At 54.1% G+C, this 19,071-nt stretch overlaps 1 protein-coding gene across 6 annotated transcripts in view; it reads right to left on the reverse strand.

Moving 5' to 3' along the window:
• The window catches only part of TMEM51 (transmembrane protein 51), a 61,071-nt gene that overhangs the window by 16,713 nt on the left and 25,287 nt on the right, over window positions 1–19,071 (reverse strand). The window contains exon 1 of one of the 6 annotated variants that reach the window (XM_045774720.2): window positions 4,637–17,275. The exons of the other annotated variants lie outside the window; for them this stretch is intronic. The gene's annotated coding sequence lies outside the window, so the exon portion shown is untranslated. Of the gene's footprint in view, window positions 1–4,636; window positions 17,276–19,071 lie in introns of those variants that run through there. 6 annotated transcript variants of the gene reach the window in all.

Consider the following 19,071-nt stretch of genomic DNA (forward strand, 5'->3'; position numbering starts at 1 on the left):
TGTGCGTCAGGGGCTTTGGGGGACGCACAGACGTGTGAGATACATTTACGGTCCAGCAGGAAGACAAGGTGATTCTTCCTCACGGAAGGGAGGTCCACATCAGGTTAAGAGCGCACGCGTGTGGGATGCGGACTGTGCCAGGCCCCGTGTTGAGCTCCTTCCACGCACAATCCTTCGGGAGGTATTATTTCTGTTTTACAGATAAGGACACTGAGGTTCAGAGAGGTAAAGTCACGAATCCAAAATGACACAGCTAGTGCAAGGCAGGGATTAGATGTGTCTGGCTCGAAAACCCATGCTTTTAATCACCAGCTGGTGCTCCTAAAATGGGGCTTAATGGGAGGCTACAGAAAGAGCGACAAATTAGCTTTGAAGGAGGTGGGGGAAGGACGATAAAGCAGCAGCTTGGGGCGCCTAGCTGGCTCAGTCGGCTAAGCGTCTGCCTTCGGCTCAAGTCATGATCCCAGGGTCCTAGGATCGAGCCCCGTGTTGGGGCTGCTTCTCCCTCTCCCTCTGCACACCCCCCGCCCCAACTGCTTGTGCGCGCGCTCTCTCTCTCTCAAATAAATAAATAAAATCTTAAAAAAAAAAAAGGCAGCTTTGCGAGGCCTTGAAGTGTTTGTACATTTACCTTGGGTGGAGTCCGGGGGTAGGAGGAGACTTAGGAGACCTGTCGGAAGGATTCAGCCTAAGAAATTGCACCAAGATGGCAGAGAGGACGGTTCCCAGACACCTGCCACCTGTTGCAGAGAAAAGAGGCAGCTTCCCCCTCCCCAACAGAAGATCTCCATGAATTTTATAAGACCTGACATCTCCAGTCTCCTTGCTCATCCATTTAAATGTTGGTGAGATTAAGGAAGTCAAACACATTCTGAAGACTCCAGGAGCCATCAACAGAAGGAGCGAGTTAACAAACCGGGTATTGGGGCGCCTGGGTGGCTCAGTCAGTTTGGCTCAGGTCATGATCTCAGGGTCCTGGGATTGAGCCCCACGTTGGTCTCCCTCCTCAGCCTGCTTCTCTCTCTGCCCCTCCCCCTGCTCGTGCTCTCGTGCTCACTCACTCACTCTCTCTCAAATAAATAAATAAAATCTTGAAACAAAACAAAGCAAAAACAAAAACAAAACAGAAAAACCAAACCGGGTATCTAGTCTTCTGGAGCTTGATGCGGTATCCTTCTCTAAGCAAGTGGCTGGCGTGTGACCCTATTTGCAAGGCTGGCACTGGGAACCAGTCTCAAGGGCTCCAGCCACATTCAATCTTTCTTGGGAAAGGTGACATCACCGTGTGTCCCCCTGCCAGGACAGAGTCTGGTGCTCATGAGACGCAGGGCAGCAACCAGAGCTCCTGTCACCACCAATTCCAAGCATGTCTGACATTTTGATCCCTCTCCAGGCTCTGGGGATGGGCCACCAGTGGTCTCCCACTCTGGCAAGCAAGGCTGAGCACGGGCGCTGACCATCCCACCCAGCCCCAGCATGTAGCCAGCAACGGACAGATCTGCCACTATTTCCCGGGTACCAGAGTGTGCTGGGCTCACACTAAGTGCTTGGCATGGCTTAGCTCATTTGTTCTGCCCAAGCATCCTATGAGGGAGATGCTCTTATCCCCCCTTCTATCCACGTTATCACTGAATACACTGGGGCACAGAGAGGTTGAGAAACTTGCCCCAGGTCACAGAGCGTATAAGTGGTGACCCTGTGCACAGTCTCCTTGTTCAGAACTCCCTCATCTACGAGGCAGGAGAAAAGCAGCCTTTCAGCCAAACTCACCAGGGAAGGGCAGGGCAGGGCAGGGCAGGGCAGGTGGCCGCTGTTACGGGTTCCTCCACTGAGGCCAGTGAGATGTCATAGCCGAACTTCCTGGGACAGGGAGCTCATGCAACTTTGCGGCTCAGGTCAGTGTGCTGGCTGCTGGCCAGGCTTCTGTGAACCTGGGCACCTTGTGGACAAAGCCTGTGTCCTTGTGCCAAAGATCATCTTGGACACTGCCCTGATTCATTTGTTCCTTCTTCCCAAGAGGCATTTTGCAGCAAAAAAAAAAAAAAAAAAAAAAAGTAGAGGAGGGCAGAGGAGAGAACTCACATTGGGGAGCTCAGATTTGTCTGCCAGTATCAATCCCCTCCCAGCACGGGTGGGTCCCCAGGGTGGCCTCTGGGCCAGCAGCTGTGTTCCCATCTTAGACTGGCTACCCACACTCGCCTAGAGGTTACCTCTCACCTTTGACCGCTTACTGGTCGGGGGAGCTGGACTTGGATCGACCTCGCGGGTTGTTACGCGTTACGGGCTCGAAGTTTGCGATTTTGGGTATTTAGTGATTTACTCAACAAAACATTAACAGAGCACCTACTGTGTGCTGGGACCTGCTGTCAGTGCTGGGGAAAGACGAATGGCCCAAACAGACAGACAACCACCTGTTGGTAGAAAACTCCATAGAGTGCTGGGTGGGAGGACAAGCTGGCAACAATGAAGACTTGAAATGTGGCTGTCAGGGAACACGGTCACTGAGAAAGTGATACTTGAGCAGGGATTTGAAGGAGGCCTGGGAGGGAACCATGTGGATATTTGAGCAAAGGTCCTTCCAGGCACAGGGAACCACAGAACAGAGGTCCTGAGCCAGGAGCCTGCCTGACTGTTTCCAGGGACAGTAAAGCTGGAAAATCAATGAGTGACTGCATTACGAGCAGAGAGGAACGGCTCCAAGTGTGTTAGCTGTCATTTCCAGACCTGTGGGGGCAGGTGAGCATCCATTATCTTTACAGAGGCCCCGGGGGGTGGGGGTGGGGGTGGGGGGTGGTGAGAGTCTAATTCAAGGCCATTGAAGTTAGGGGCAGAGAAGAATCTGGGGTTCAGCTCGGGGCTATTTGCCACTTACCCACTCTGTGTTTCTTGGAATTTGGGAGAAGACATGTGGGAGGCTGAATAATGATCCCCCACCACTCCCCAACCAATATCCAGGTCCTAATCCCTGGAATTTGTGACTGTTAACTTTATATGGCAAAAGGGACTTTTCAGATGTGATGAAGTTAAGGGTCCTGACATGGGGAGATTAGCCGGGATTATCCAGGTGGGTCCAATTTAATCATAAGTGTCCTTAGAAGAGGGAGGCAAAGAAGGTCAGAGGAGGAAGCAGGAGATGTGAGCTCAGAAGCCAGGGGCGGAGCCCTGAGCCATGGGGTGCAGCCACCTTTGGCGCTGGAGAAGGTAAGGAAGCCACCTGTCCCCTCCGCTTCCAGAAGGAACCAGCCCTGCAAACCTGCTGACTTTAGCCCATGCGGCTTCCGTCCTTAGAACTGCAAGAGAATCCATGTGCGTTGTTTCCAGCCACCGCGTTTGTGGTAAATTGTCACAGCGGTTGCAGAAGATGCACGCGGGCAGCCTGCGTGGGCAGACCCTCGGGCACCTGCTGGCGCCCAGACCGTTCCCTTGTCCAACAGCTCCTTTAACTGGGCACAGTTCCTTGATTCTGATCAAATAGATCCCTTGGGGAATTTTGCACCCCTTCCTCATGGGGCCAGGCCAGGCGGAGGCTGGGCGGCCCGGCCCTCCTGCACCGGGTTTACACTTTAACCTGGGATTTCTCCGGAAGCAAGCCTGCACTCGTTCTAACTTGGCCGGGACAGAAACTGTGACAAAGGCGCGCATTCTCCCGCTGTATCAGCAGGCACCCGCCTTCCTGGTGCTCATACCTCCAGTTCCTAAGCCCTCGGGACAAAGCTAGGCAGACGTTTCCTTTCTGTGGTCCTTATATGGGGCTTTCGAACCAAAACTGTTGGTACGGAGAGAAGACAGGCAGACCTCTGCGGGCCGATGGATCCTGCCGAAGCAAAGCCCTCCCCGTTCCCAGGCCTTTATCAGGGCCGCCCTTGACCGTGGAGGCCAGGACACAGGCGGAGAGCGTCTATCCTGCCCATATCTGGACATTTTCTTTTTTAGCCACAGTGATGCTGCTTGCACAGAAGTGTTCCCAAACCTTCTGCCAAGCGCCCTTTTGGAATCCGCTCGAGCTCGTCCAGCCCTCTCCCCGCCCTCTCTTCCCTGGCTACCTGTGATCCCCACTTGAAGCCCCTCGGCCAGACCTGCTTTCTCAAGTACCCCCCCCCCCCCATCTCCTCCTGCTTCCAGTTTTCAGGAAGTCATTTCCCTGAAAGTCCCACCCGATTCTTTTCCCAACTGTTCCGGATGTCCTGGGATCGCAGCAGGCAACCGTGGACAAGTCATGGAAGCGTTTACCACATGCCGGGCACTGTGCTGGGTGCTTTCCATGCATTTATTATTCTTGTTATTAACGATATTTAGACAATTTAGTATATCTTATTTTATAGAAATATTCATGATTATTGCTATGGTTTATTTAATTATGTTATTTTTAAAAGGCATTATTTAACACATTTAACATGTCCAAGAACCCTGACGGGAAAGTTTCTAGAGTAAGCCCCATTTCACAGATGAAAAACCGGATGTTCAGAGAAGACACCTGCTCAACGTCCTCCAGCACATGGCGCAGCAAAGCTTCCAACTGGATACATCTAGGGCGGAGCTAGTCCGCTCCACCACCCCTGCCTCCTGGCACCCCGCCCACCCCCAACGAGAGCCCCCTCCCGGCGCCCTGGATGCTCCCAGCCCTTCCCAGGCTGACCTCAGTCTCTGTGGTCAGGTGGTAGAATTCCTTGTTTCCCCTTCATGTTATTTCCCCCATAAAAACCAGCTTCTCCCGTGTGAGTCACTCAGCCCCCTGCAACCCCCGATAGTCATCTGGACATATTGTAAATAATTGACGCTGGGATGTTTAATCATAAAACTGGAACTGAGGTTAAAACAGGGCAGCCTGTGGGAGATGGGGAGGAGGATAAGAGCCCACGGGGGAGGCTGGCTTGGCGGGCCTGGCACCTCTTTCACATCAAGAAATAAAGGGAGAACGACCTCCGTGAGTGCTCGTGACGTTCACAGCATCGCTCGCGCTCCCCAACATCGTCTCCCTTGTTGCTCCCAGCAGCCCGGGAGGAAAGTGCTACTATAACCTCCCCCCTAACAATACACAGAAGTTGGGGTGCACAGACCGTGCAAGGGTCGGAGTTCAATCCCCTCTGTCCAGTAGAGCAGGCAGTGCCGACCTCATAGGGTTAAGGAGTGAAGGGTTAAGGGACAGATGACGTTTGGAATCTATACTCGTCACTACCCACTCCCCCAGGTTGTAAATCGCCTAGGAAAAGAAAAAGGCTCACTGTGCTTCCTCTGCAGCCAGCATGTGACCCCGAAGAGGGCTCATCGTCAACAGATAGGCCCCGATGAGACTCCTGAGGTGCAAAAGGATTTCTCGGGGGCACCAGAGGGCACACCTTGGCTGCCGTTCCTCTCTGCCATTCTGGTCTGTAACTGCCAGTCAGGCCCCAGCTAAGGGCTGGAAAAGGGGATGACCTCCTCGGGATGTCCCAGAGCCAGCTGGCTGAAGTGAGAGCACAGCTCACCTCCCAGCCCGGCTCAGCTCACCCGATCTTTTCTTCTCTTACCTGTGCTGGAGGGAGGGAAAGGAGAGCAGGCAATGCTGACTCACTAGTCTGATATTCTCAGGAGGGTGCTTTTGTTCTGCCAGCTCATGGTTCCCGATATCCACTCTGTCCTTCCTCCATCGTAAGGAACTCCTAATGCTTAGTTTTTCAGGGCTTCACAGAATAAAGAGCGTTACCCAGCCTCTTGAGTAGCTAGCTGTGCCACAGGACTGCATTCCACCCAATGGGACATAAGCAGAAGTGTGCATCAGAGGAGGGGAACATTCAGGAAGGGTTTTTAGAAGGAACATTTAGAAGGTACGTCTCTCTCTTTTTTTCCCTTTCCTCCTTTCTGTCGATTGTGGTGTAGATGTGATGGCTGGAGCTCAGCAGCCATGCTGGAGCATGAAGTCGAGGATGGCAGAGCAGTAAGAGAGGAGCCTGGGACCCCGGAGATTGCTGAGCCATCCTCCCAGCCCAAGACTGCTGAACTCTGGACTCTGTTTACATGAAAGAAAACAAACATTTACTTTATTTTGGTCACCTAAACCAGCCCAGGCCTGGTGAATAGTAACAGTGAATTTGTTACCATTTATAAGCCTGACAGCTATGCCAAGGATAGTGCTAAAAGCTCCACCTATAGAGTTTATTTAATCATTCCATGAATGCCAAGAGTCAGATGGTATTGCCCCATTTTACAGATGAGGAAACTGTAGTCCTGCCTAATGCCATACAGCAGGTCTCACCGACTGCAGTCTCCCATCCTGCCATTAAGAAAAGATAACCAGAGGGAAAGTATGGCAGGCAGACTCATAAAGTGGCCCCACGGTCCCTGCCTCCTGGGGTTTATGCCCTTGTGTGACCCCTCTACTTGAGTGTGGGAGGAACCTATGGTTTGCTTCTGGCCCATAAAATATGGCAAGAGTGATGGGATGGGGTTATTATGTGAGACTGTATCATCCACAACTGTAATGTCCACCCTGCAAGGAGATGTTCTCTTGCTTGCTGACTTTAATAAAGCGAGTGAGCATTTTGGGGAGAGACCCATGTGGCAAGGACCCGAGGTAGGCTCCCAATGACACGTGTAGGCACCAATTCTGCCATCAACCACGACAGCGTGGAAGTGGATCCTTCCCCAGTCAACCCTCCAGATGAGAACCCAGCCCTGGCCTACACCCTGATTGTGGCCTTGCAGAGAACCTCGCTGAGCTGTGCCTGCACTCCTGACCCACAAAAACAGAAATAATAAATGTGAGTTATTTTATGCCGCTAAATTTGTGGTAATTGGGTACAAAGCACTAGACCAAGAGGGTAACAGTGTGTTGCCAGTGGGCTCTGGAGAGATTAGGGGAGGTCAGTGAAGAACCCCATCTCTCCCCATAGGAGAACCAGGGGTGAGGACCGGAAAGTGTGTGGCAGTCTGAAAGTCAGGCCGAGAGGCTTACAATGGTGGGAGCAAAGCCTGGAGGCTGGCTGTGGCCAACGCAGCTCTGGGAGACGAAAGCACCACGTTCCAGAGCCAGGCCTTGGCAACTGAGCTCCATGTGTATCAGGTGGAATGGCACCCGGATTTTCCTTTGCCAGGACCTCCCTGCCAATCACAGGGGCCAATCAGGGCATTCCCCACAGGGGGGATGGCTGCTGGGAGAGGAAAGGAGAATGGAGTGGGGGAGGGGAGAAAAGGGGAATAAAATAATAGCAATAATCAAACAAGAGAGGCCCTACATGGCCACTGAAAATGATGTGGTGCAAATTAAGGGCTGGATTAACCCAACCTCCTGAGCTGAGGCCCAGTACCTCCACCCACCACCCCACAAAGAAATGCTGGTTCCCTAATTTCACAACCACCCAGCCACAAGAAGCCACAGAGCCACGTGTGGCCACTGCAAGCCCAAGCTAGACATTAGCAGGGACGGACTGATGGCCGTGGAGCTGCACAGGGTGGCATGACATCGGTTGCTCCCAGGTCACTGTCTGGATGGGCATCTGCTGTCGGCCACAGCCGCACTGCCCAACAGTCGCTGGCCACACGTGGCTAGTGAGCTCTTGAAATGTGGCCGGTCTGCACGGCTGTAAAAGTGTAAGATACACGCCAGATTCCAAAGACAGAGGAGGGGCGACAAGAACATCTCATGAACATTTTAAACCAATTTCATGTTGAAATGATGTATTTCAGTATATCAAGTTAAATAAAAATCACGATTTTTGCCTTCTTTGTACGTTAAAAAAAAATAATGTGGTAACGGGAAATTGAAAATGACACATGGGGTTTGCATCCTATCTTTACGGGACAGGGCTGCTCCGGAATGTGAGCTCCCCAGGGTGGGGAATTTGGTCTGTTTTGTTCACTGCTTTCCCTCTGTCCTAGAACAGACCTGGGGCATGCAGGAGGAGCCTCATCAATGCTGAATGAAGGAATGGCATGACATAGCGGTATCGTGGAAAATACATGGGTCTTTGAGTCTGTCCAGCCTTTGTTGAATTCTGTATGTCCCTGGCAACACATTTCACCTCTGCGAGCCTCAGTTTCCCTTTCTGTACAAGGAAGATGCTGCTTCCGAGGGTCCAGTGTCCTAACCTACACCAGGTCTGGCAGACTGCTAGCGGCTTTGTAATGTGCGGGAACCCAGAAGGTTCTGCCGCAAAGCTGGTGCCGTTTTGGGTGTGGAATGATAAACCCAAGCCACGCTGTGGCCCCAGGAGCTGCTAAGAGGTCTATCCCCGAACAGAAGTGCCTCTACTGACCCCCTGCTGGAGGCGTAGCTGGTTTCCCCACCCAGACAGGCCCCCACAGCTTGGAGAGGGAGGCCCAGGGCCTGCGTCCATGTGACTGAGGACCAGGGGAGGCACGCCCCACCGCACCTGTATTGGCCGGGATTTAGAAACCCCCAGAGCCACGGGACACGCTGTTTTGTGGGAATTCTCGCAGTCCATTCCAGAGAAGAAATGACCGGTGAAAATAGGTCTGCATCTCAGATGCACTACACGGGGACAGGGAGGGTCGAGGAGGAGGGGACGGCGGCTGTACTGACACCCAGCAGGGGGCTCTGGAGGCCAGCTGGGAAGCACTGCACCTGTGACTGTTCATTATCTGCTTGTCGAGGCAGGTGGAAATCTGAAAAGGACCACAGACCCTCTCCTGGGAAGGGCTGTGTTGGTTTCCCGTTGCTGCCCTGACAATTCACCACTAACTCAGGGGCCTAACGCAACTCCGATTCATCGTCTTGCTGTCCTGGAGCACAGGGGTTCTAAAATCAAGGTGTCAGCCCGACTGCATTCCTCCCGGGGGATCAGGAGAGATTCTCTTTCCTTGCCTTCCTCAGCTGCTAGAGGCTGCCTGCGCTCCCTAGCTCCGGGCCCCCTCCTCTGCCCCCAGGACTTCATTCCACCTCTGTTGCCATCAGCACACCTCCTGCTGACTCCCCCACCCCCTCTTACAAGGACTCATGACTACGACACGCCCACCTGGATAATGGGAATCCACAAGGTAACGTAATCACGGGCTCCAGGATTAGGGAGACACCGCTGGGGGGAGGACGGTGCCATTATTCAGTAATAAGTTTGCCATCCAGCCTCCGGTAAGGGCTGTAGGCACAATCTCGTACGATCTCGGGGTCACGGGCCTTCCGGGGACTGTCCTGCAGGATAAGAAACCCCAGTCTGGAACCTACCCAAATGGCTCTTGGGTGAATCCAGATACAGACGACACACATCAGACATGAATTGGGGGATTACTCATTTGACAAAAGGACCCTTTGTTTTCAAAAGCACGTGTCTTTCCATCACGATAGGAACAGCTAACACGCATTGGAGGCTTACTCGGAGCCGGATTATCTCACTTCATCGTCACAGAGAAGCCACTACCGTCACCCCCATGGTGCAGACCCAGACGCCGAGGCCCGGAGAGGTTACGTAACCGGCCCCAAGTCTCATGTTAATAAGTAGCAGAATGAGGCTGCGAACCAGATGGTCTGAGTCCAGAGTCCCTCTCAAATCCTGCCTCCCATCTGCCCCCAAGCCAGGCTTTAAAAGCAGGAGTTTTTGAAATGGCTGTGCACGGCTCCCACGAACAAGGCACTCCTTTGTCCACTGTCGGCAGCCAAGGTTTGCTGATGGCACAGAGATGGAGAGGACTCGGGTTTGTCCCAGGTCACTCAGTGACCAAGACAAACACCAGTGTCTTCAGTAACCTGCTTGGAAGCCCAGGGTCAGGGCCCAGGGCTGACCTTGCGCCTCGCCACCATCCGAGCTTAGCCCCTGTGACGCGGGGCTTCAGGCGGCCAGTCACATGTCCCAGGACTCTGCCCCTCTCTCAGCCGCCACAGCACAGCGTTGGGGGTTGCAATTCCTTCCTGGCACTGAGCTGGGACACTTGTGCACGGCAGTTTTGTAATCGTCAAAACACTCGCCGGCTGCCCCATCGTCCCTGCTGTAGAGGAAGGACGGGGGCTGAGGCTGGTGAGCACTCAGACACGCAGGCTCCGTTCATAGTTGAACCGGGATCACCCCCCTGGAAGCCCCACAGCAGGTGTCCCAGCCTTCAGGGCATCTGTGGGTGTCCCACTTGTGTCCCTGTCCCCTCAGGCCAGGAGCTATGCCCGACGGTCTCTACCCTACAGGCCGCCCAGGCAGTGCAGGACCTTATTAAACATCTGTGAGCTCTGACCCTAATGCACTGAGCACACGTCTGGCCATAGGATGGAATTACTGAAACAAAGGTAGCCAGAGCAGGTGAGGGTCAACAAGGGTCAAGATTGCTCCCTGAGCCAGGAGAAACTTCGAGGATGAACAATAACAATGGCCACGCAGTCACAAGAGAATAACAGAGATGATAAATAATGATAATGATGGTGGTGGTGATAACATAGCCACTGTTTCCTGAGTACCCGCGACACGCTGGGTGCCGATGGAGGAGGCTGTCCGGTGAGGGTGGGTCCTGGGGGCAGGAGCAAGGCTGCCGACCTCTGGCTTCCCTACTGTCTCCTGGCAGTCTGTCCTCCCCCCACCCCAAATATTAGCTGGGCACCCACGGCATGCTGGGCGGAAGTCCAGGTGCCGGAGGGACTGAGGCCCAGCCCCACACACAGGCCCTCTCTTTACAAAGATCCAGTATCAAATTGGAAACTCCCCAACTGGGAATCCGAGGGTTACCTATTATTATCACTGAAGTCTCTGCAGGGACCCTTGGAATGAGGCACTGCTGTGCTCTCTCCAGCGCCACGTTGTCCAGAGCCTGTAGCACAAGTCCCTCCCAAGGAGGGACCCTGGAGGCCTGGGAGGCCGGGCTACTCAGGGCTGGGGGAGCCAGGCTGCCCAGGGGTTACCTGGACCAGGGCGCAGGTGCCCTGTGGCCAGGTTGGGGCTCAGCATCCCAGCCTCCTTCTCCTGGCCCTAAGTCTGGGCGTGACCAAGCCTGGCCAATCAGATCTTCCTTCTCAAGGGGGCGGGGCCTGGCCCAGCCGGGACCAATGAGACTCAATTCTTAACTGTTGGGGAAATGCCCGGGAGGGGAACCCCCGCTGGGTTTGCTGGCGGGACAGGAGGTAGCTGGTGGCAGCTGGTGGCCATCTGGTGGGAGAGGCTGACCCAGGAGAGAGCCAGCACGGAGGAAATGAGAGCGGAGGTGGACAGCGAGCCTGACGCCAGAACATACCACTTGAACCCAAGAATCCCGCTGGACTTCCCAATGTGTCAGTTGCACGACCCAACATAAACCCTCTTGCCTAATTAAAAAGAAAGTTAAAATAAATAATAACTAAAAACAAGCAAGCAAACAAACAAACCCAAAAGCAAAACCACACTGGCCGGTTGCCCCCAACCTTGGTGCTGACCAAGTGAGCAGTGACCACCACCTTGCCCTAGGACACCGCTTCACTCGTCCTCAGATTGCACGGTCAGGCCACGAGCACCTGCACAGGTAGGCGTTCTGGAATGCAGGGCCAAGAATCAAGGCCCCCATGCAGGGTTCTTGGATCTCCTTCCTTGGTCGGGATGTTTTGAGGATGACTGTTTAGGGCCACTGACTAAGAGAGGCCTGTGGCCGTGGCAGTGACCGAGGAAGAATGCGGTCTGCGGGCTGAAAGCTGGCAGATCTCTCCCAGGGCCACTGCCCTGGAATACGCCACCCAGTAGATACTGTCATAAATCACGAGGCCAGGAATGCCTCTAGGCTGTTAGCAAGAATTACAGGACAGAAAAACCAGGCCTGCCCTTGAAAACGTTACTGCCAAGGTTATAACACACATCCAGCCGACAGACCCACGCAGGATGAAGGAGACGAAGAGGGGAAGGCACTGGAAGGGCGTGAGGGGACAGTCAGACACGCCCGAGGGGACACCATCGCTCTACCCTGTGGGCCAAGCACTGTGCTGGGCACCAAGAGACCATCAACAGCTCTCTGCCCTCAGCCTCCTGCACGCCCAAGGGCGGCGGAGGGAAGAAATACGATGAAAGATGACACAGGGAGTGGGGTGGGGGTGGGCACCAGGGAACGGAGAGGTACGAACAACCCAAAGGCGAGAAAAGTGAGCAAAGATGGAGGGGCCCCGGTGAAAGAAGGAGAAGAAATGGTAGTAGGAAGAAGAAATGTTAGTAGAGAGCAGAAGCAATGCGACCCGGTCCCCAACGGGCAAGGGGGTGGCTGGGCAGACCACTGGGGAGTAGGGCGCACATACAGGGCTAGGGTGTGGGCTGAATTTTCTGGAAGGGAGGGTGAATCCGGTGCTGCTGGGTTCCCACTGTGGGCAGCTACTGCCTCTCTGATCCAACAGCCAGGGCTTTGTTGGCGGGCAGCTGTCGCAGGGGCGGGCCCAGCAGCCGCACTGTGCACACAGATAGGCTGCCGGGCACGGAGAACCGGAGATGGGCTGCTGGGCAAACATCTGCCTCCCTACATTCCACACAGCAGTTCCCCGAGCACAGAGGGGACCCAGCAAGCACGTGGGGCCCTGGGGAGGGTCCACACCCCAAGATGGCCCACCACCTCCCGCTCAGTAAGGGCCAACCTCACCTGGATATGGACCATGAAGGCCTCTTCTGGGGCCTCCCTGCCTCCCGGCCTGCCCTCTCTATGCTGCTTTTTTTGGGGGGGAGGAGGGTCTTTCCAAAAGGCAAATGTGATCATACCACCCTCAGTCAAGATTCCTCCATGGCTCCCCATCACCCTCCTGGCCCCTAGCACCTGCCTGTTGCTCCCCTCAGGCCCAGGCTGATGTCCGTGTACTCTCCATGCACAATCTTGTTTTATCCTCCCCACACCCCTGGTCTCCTCCCGTTCTACAAACAACTGAGGCTGGGAGAGGGTCCGTCCTCATCTGGGCTCGAAAGCCAGCTCCTCTGTGACTGCTGGCTCTTCCTCATCCTTCCCATCAGCCCCTGCCATCCCGAAGGTCCATTTCTTCCTCCTTTTCTGTTTCTGCAGCTACCCCTCTGGGGTAGCGCCTTACACCCCGCTGTCCCTACCCGGCTTCCTGCCCCACTGCCTTTCCTTTCTATCCAGCATGCTGCTGCCATTGTGATCCTCTAGAAACAGTCTTTTTTATCTTGTCACTCTCCTGCTCAGAAACCCTCAGTGGCTCCCTAGTGCCAGAGAATCAAAGACCAAAGCCCTTAGCTTGATGTTTAGGCCCTTCTGCCCAGCCTGAGGGGTCTGGGACACAGGTAAGGAGCCCTCCCAGGGAGCCATCCTAATGCACCCCCCGCCCCACATTAGAGGTTCTGCCTCTCCCCACTGGCCTGCTGGGGGCGGGGGAGGGGCTGGCTACCGCAGACTGGAGCTGTAGTAGCCGTATTCCAGACGCAGGCGTCCTCCCTGCTGCCAGAGCCCACCTCCCTGGCCTGCGGGGTCCTTGCTTGGGGTCCTACATGGGCAGGGCATCATTCTGTCCACTTTGGGGGCTCTATGGGGCCTCCTAAAGGATGGGAGCACGAGGACGGGGGGGGGGGCACAGGCTGCAGCACTCTGAGTCTGGGGCTGGGCTGGAAGGGGACCGCCACACGGCTGTGGCACTCCACGGGCATTTGAGAGTGACGCCGAGCCCTGCCCTTGGTTCAGCCACAGAAAAGAGATGAAACCAGGACTTCTAGACCTGGGAGTTCACAGGCCAGCAAAGTCCCTCCCAAACTTTGGAGAAGCCTGACATTGGGTTACAACCTTTCTCTTCTACCATGGAAGGACATTAAAGCAAAACAAAACCCAAAAAAATGCATCCACCCTTCTACCACGATCTTTGCATGGCAGCAAGCTTCGGGCCACAGTAAACACAGTGGGAGGGAATCTGGGGTTAAGGGCACACCCTTAGATGCCATTAATTTTAATTTGGGGAAAATTTAAGACATTGTCCCTTGTTTTCCAGCTCTGCTGTGGACGGAGGAAGTGTTTCTCACGGCCGGGCCAGAGCCTCCACGCAGCATTGAGGAACGACAAGGCTAAATTATGTCTCCTCTGTCAGCCATCATACCAACCTCACATAGGGAAGGGACCAAGAAAAAAAATTAGAAACATTAAGCTGTCACCACGCATCACATTAAAAATCGGAGATTAAAATCCCAATAAATCAAGAAGAGACTACTGATTATAAAAAGATCTTCCCATTTATAAAAAAAAGTCTCTGGCCTCAGTTTTCCCATCTGAGAAATAGGAGGTCGGGCGAGACGGTAGATTATCCCAAAGTTTCTTCCGGCCCTGAAATTCTCAGATTTCATAAGTCAGCCCCGTTACAGAGGCTGCGGGCCTCATAACGATACGCAGTTTGTAGAGAGCTCTTTGGCGAAAAGGAGGAATTTCACAACTTTTAGAGGAAATAAGTTTTAGGCCACTTGCCCACCTCCCAGCTCCTCTGGTTGGGCCGTGACCGTTATCGTGGGGTGAGAGCATGACAGATTCAGCCAAACAGATGCCCTCCTCCAGGCCCTCCTCCCAAGTTTCGAGCACCTGCCTCACCTTCCTTGCCGGGTGAGGTGGTTTACAGGAAATCTATGTAACTGCACAGAGCAGCCCCTGGACGGTTACGCAGCAAACCTGTCATGGTGGTCATCTTTGGAGCGTGGGCGGGGTGAGAAAAGGGGGCGACGTCCTTCTCACTTTCTGCATTTCTACACCAGAATTTCTCCACCTTGGACCACTGACATGTCGGGCTGACCGTTCTTTGTCATGGGAGCTGTGCTGTGCATGGCAGGATAGCTAGCAGCGTCTCTGGTCTCTACCCCCTAGATGCCAGTAGCATCTCAGTCCCAGCTGGGACAACAAAAATGTCTCCAGACATGGCCAAATGTTCCCTGGTGGTAGGGGAGGGGAGATGCCCTCAGCCGGGAACCGCTGCTCTAGATGACTGGTTTAAGATTTTTTTTAAAGAAGCACGCACCATCATTTTTATGGAGGTTATTAAGGATATCTCTAGTCAACACTTTGGCAAGTGTTACCTATTTTTCTTGCCCAAAGGTGTCAAATGCACCTATTTCCAAACACAGCTACACCTATTCCCATTGCTGCCACCATCACCTGGACGACTGTACTGGCCTCCTGCATGCCCCCCTGCTGCTGCCCTTGCCCCTGTGGCAGCCCAAACGAGCTTCCACTAGCGCCCCTCAGTCACGTCACTCTCCTGCCTGGCTCCCTACCACCCTGAGAATAAAATCCAAACTCCCGCCTGCCTTCCGGGCACTCTGGCACCTGGACCTTGGCTCCCTCTGTCTTCTTCCAGGCTTCCGATCTCACAACAGCCCCATGAGGAGGGGGCACGTGACTGTGCCCATTTTACAGATGATGAAACCGAGGTTCAGAGAGGCAGACAGACAGATCCTCAAGGTCACACAGCCACAAAGAGAGCAGGGGTTTGAATCCAGAAGCGACATGCCATGCTGTGTCACCACCCTTTCAGCCTGCTGCGGTGACACATTTGTCACTTACAAACCAGGCTGCAAGACGTCTCGCCAAGGCAGCTGGATGTCGTTTGATTTTTGTTTGCAACCCAAGGGAGACAGAGAAGCTTGAGAAGCCCACACGGTGATTCCCAAGATGCAGGCAATCAATCAATCACACAAAATCAGCAAACAAAAGGGGTGCTTGTCCCCCTTCAGCTCGGTCTTGTGCTGAGGATGAGGACTGGCTCCGTGTGGCGGGAATCTCTCCCAACGGCATCAACACGATGGGCAGGAAACAGCGCCTGGTATGAAGGCTGTGAGTTTTTAAAGTGACAGAATCCAAGAGAGGGTTTAATCGCAGACTTTCAGATTCCTCGGTCATGATTCAAAAAGGCTTTTTGCTACACGTGTTGCCACAGGCCACCCTGGAGACTGTCCCGTCACATCCTCGAAGGTGTGGGGGACAGCTCGCGGTGACCTGCCCCCGGAGCCCCGCCTCGCTCAGTCAGGAGCCGAGCGGGGTGCGTGACCTTGCGGAGGACGGTACGTAAAGCTGACAGGTGTGGTGGGCTTACCGTGTGCCGGGGACTGTTCTGCATGCCCTGCACCCAGTGACTCATTTCATCCTCAGACAGCCTTTTAAGGTTGGTATTAGCACCCCCATTTTACAGATGAGGAAACTGAGGTGGTTAAGCAACTTGTCCAAAGTCCCGCAGCTGGTAGAGCAGGGATCTGAACCCACCTTCAGAATGGCCTTCCCGAGGAAGGGCACGCCTCTCACTCAAGCAGTGATGGACACTCATTCCAGTACCCGGGGGTCTTTTATAGTGACCCCCATCCCACAAAGCCGATGGCAGGTACGGTGCAGTGGAAAGCATCAGCAGTGAGGCACCCCAAGTCGTAATTCCAGCTCTGCCAGCTGCTCCCTGTGTGACTTTGGGCCAGGGGCTTGGCCTCTCTGAGCCTCAAATGTTGCTCTCTAAAATGGGGATAAGAATAGCCCCTAACCCATAGGGTTATTAGAAGGATTAAATTAGGTAATAATAATAATAATAATAATAATGAGACAATGTTTCCTATATGTTTTCTATGCTTAAGGCACTGTGAAGAAAAAAAGTATTGCCATCTTCTTCGTTTTACAGATGAGGAGCTCAGAGAGGTTAAGTCACTTGCATGAAGACACACAGCTAACTGTGGCAATGTGGGGACTTGAGCCCAGGCCCCTAAATGACTGCATCCTCTTATCTAATTCAACACAGAACGACCAGCATAGCGTCTGTAACACGACAGTTCCTCAACACGCAGCCAAAATCATTATTATCTGGAGGGCAGCCAGGGAGACAGAACCCAGAGAGGGCCTGTCACTCTGCCTGATGCCCAGCACCTGGCAGACGTCTGCAGCCCTGCAAGGAGTCGGGCCCTCTGTTCCTAGCAGAGCAGACCCTGTGATGCCTGGCCCACGGCCAGGACCAGCGTGGTGACTGAGGGTGCTTTGTCCACGGCTTAGAGCTGGTCTCGCCAACCACGGGGAGGCAGCCCCAGGGCCAGACTTTGACCCCAGTCAGGTTTATGCTTAAAAACAGACTAGCCGTAAGTGCTCGCATCTTCAAAGACTCAGCTGTCTTGGCCAGAAGAGACTTTCATGATTAGGGCCTGGGGGTGCCCGTCCCAGGTTGGGGGTCACCACTGTCTGTGCCACTGGCTGAAACGCAGATGCCCTGGGGTCCCTCCCGAGACCCGCTGAGTCAGAGCTGTCGGGCCTGGGGCGGGGCATCTACTCATTCACTTCTCCGTTTACTTACAGTATAATTTATATATAGTACAATGCACAGACCTTAGTGCACAATCGGACGAGTCCTGACAACTGTATACGCCCATGTAACCACTGCCCAAATCCATCACCCCCGAGAGTTCCCCGTGTGTGCCCTCACCCGTGAGCCCCCACCCTCCCCATCCAGGCAACCACTGATCTGCCTTCCGCCACGATGGGCTAACTGTGCCTGTATTAGAGGTTTCTATCAATGGACTCCTACAGCATGTGCTCTCGGTCGGCCTCGTGTTCGTCCGCAGCATTGTCAGTATTTGTGCTTCATTCTTTCCCTGGCTGAGCAACAGTATCGCGGTTTAGCTGTTCCCCTGCTGACGGACACCTGCACTGTTCCCTCGTCGAGCTGTTATGCAGAAAGCAGCAGGAACGTTTGCGTTGGAGTCTCTGCGGGGGCAGATGTGTGCCCTTCTCTCCACAAATACCCAGGGTGGAACTGCTGGGGCACAGGTGGAAGAATTTATTTTAACCCTCCCTCCCGGTGCTCCAGCAGTCCCGTGGGGGGTAGGATTCCCTACTGTCCTCTCTTCAGCCCTCTGTCCAGGTGGGAGGCCCCTGGAGGTTACAGGACCCGCTCTGGATCACAGAGGAATCAGGTTCCCTGACGATCATTCTACATGTTGATTTCCATGTAGCTTTGAAAGCTGAATTGAGTCTGGATGGTTTGCTCTGACTAATGGTGTCAGTTGTTCATAACTAGGACTTAAAGGCCCATGGAGATAATGCAAGGAATATTCTGGGTACGAAGGCTTTTTTTTTTTTTAAAGGATTTATTTATTTATTTGAGAGAGAACGCATGCACGAGCAGGGAGAAGAGCAAAGGGAGAAGGAGAGAAGCAGACTCCCCATTGAGCGGGGAGTCCCATGTGGGGCTCGATCCCAGGACCCTGAGATCATGACCTGAGCCAAAATCAGGAGTCGGCCCCTTAACCGACTGAGCCACCCAGCTGGCCCTGGGAGTTTCACGGCTCCTTCCCTTACAGTCTACAGATCGAATGCACTCATGCCTTCATGGCCCTTCCTCTAAACCCCACCAGGGGCCCTCAGGGACCCCCCCGCCAATACCATTCTAGCAGAGGCAGTAAAGCAAGATGGTTACAGTTAGTGATGATTAAATCCAGGTCTTTCTGAGGCTCATTCTCGTGTAAAACGGGGATGCTAGCAGTACTACGTGTAATACTGGAGTAAGGATTAAACACGGCGAGGTGTATAGCAGGAGGTAGCGGCGGCCGGCTGAGCAGCAGATGGGGGTCGAGCAGCAGAGGGAACGGTACCTTGAGACCCACTGCTACCTGAGGACTTCTGCACCCCCGACCTGGCACAGGTAGGGCGGGGTTTGCTAAATAAGCAGATTCCGGGACTCCATGATGGACTCAGAGAATCCGAATGTGGGGTGGGGCCCCGCACCTGCTTTTAGCCAGCTCCCCAAGGGCTCCTGATGCTCACAAAAGCCTTGGAACGCTCATCCCGAGTGTGGACCCAGGCAGAGCCCAGGAAGTCAGCTGGACACGAGAATGCAGAGACAGGTGGGGGGAAGGAAGGGCAGGTGACGCTTGGAAGAGCCACAGACTGGAAGGAGGCCAGGGAGGACCCGAGACGGATTTATTCCTCCACCAAGACCGCCTCCTGGCTCTGCCCAGGGACTCCAGCCACGTGGGCCTCATGTGGCCTGTGGGTGAACTCAGCAAAGCGCTAACACCTTAGTCAGCGTGGCACTATTGGGCCAGGGTTAAACGTTCTGGCTCCGGAGTTCGGGGGCCTTGGTTCAACTCCCAGCAACACCACTCCCTGGTTGGATGAGGCTGAGCAAGTGACTTTGGTCGAGCCGTAACAAGGGTTGAATAAAATGTGGGGCTTCTCTCAGGCAATTACGGGAAGGTCATGAGCTCGAGGGGGCAG

The sequence above is a fragment of the Ursus americanus genome, chromosome 33, assembly GCF_024610735.1.
Source record: "Ursus americanus isolate L20-20 chromosome 33, mUrsAme1.1.p, whole genome shotgun sequence".
Classification (NCBI taxonomy): domain Eukaryota; kingdom Metazoa; phylum Chordata; class Mammalia; order Carnivora; family Ursidae; genus Ursus; species Ursus americanus.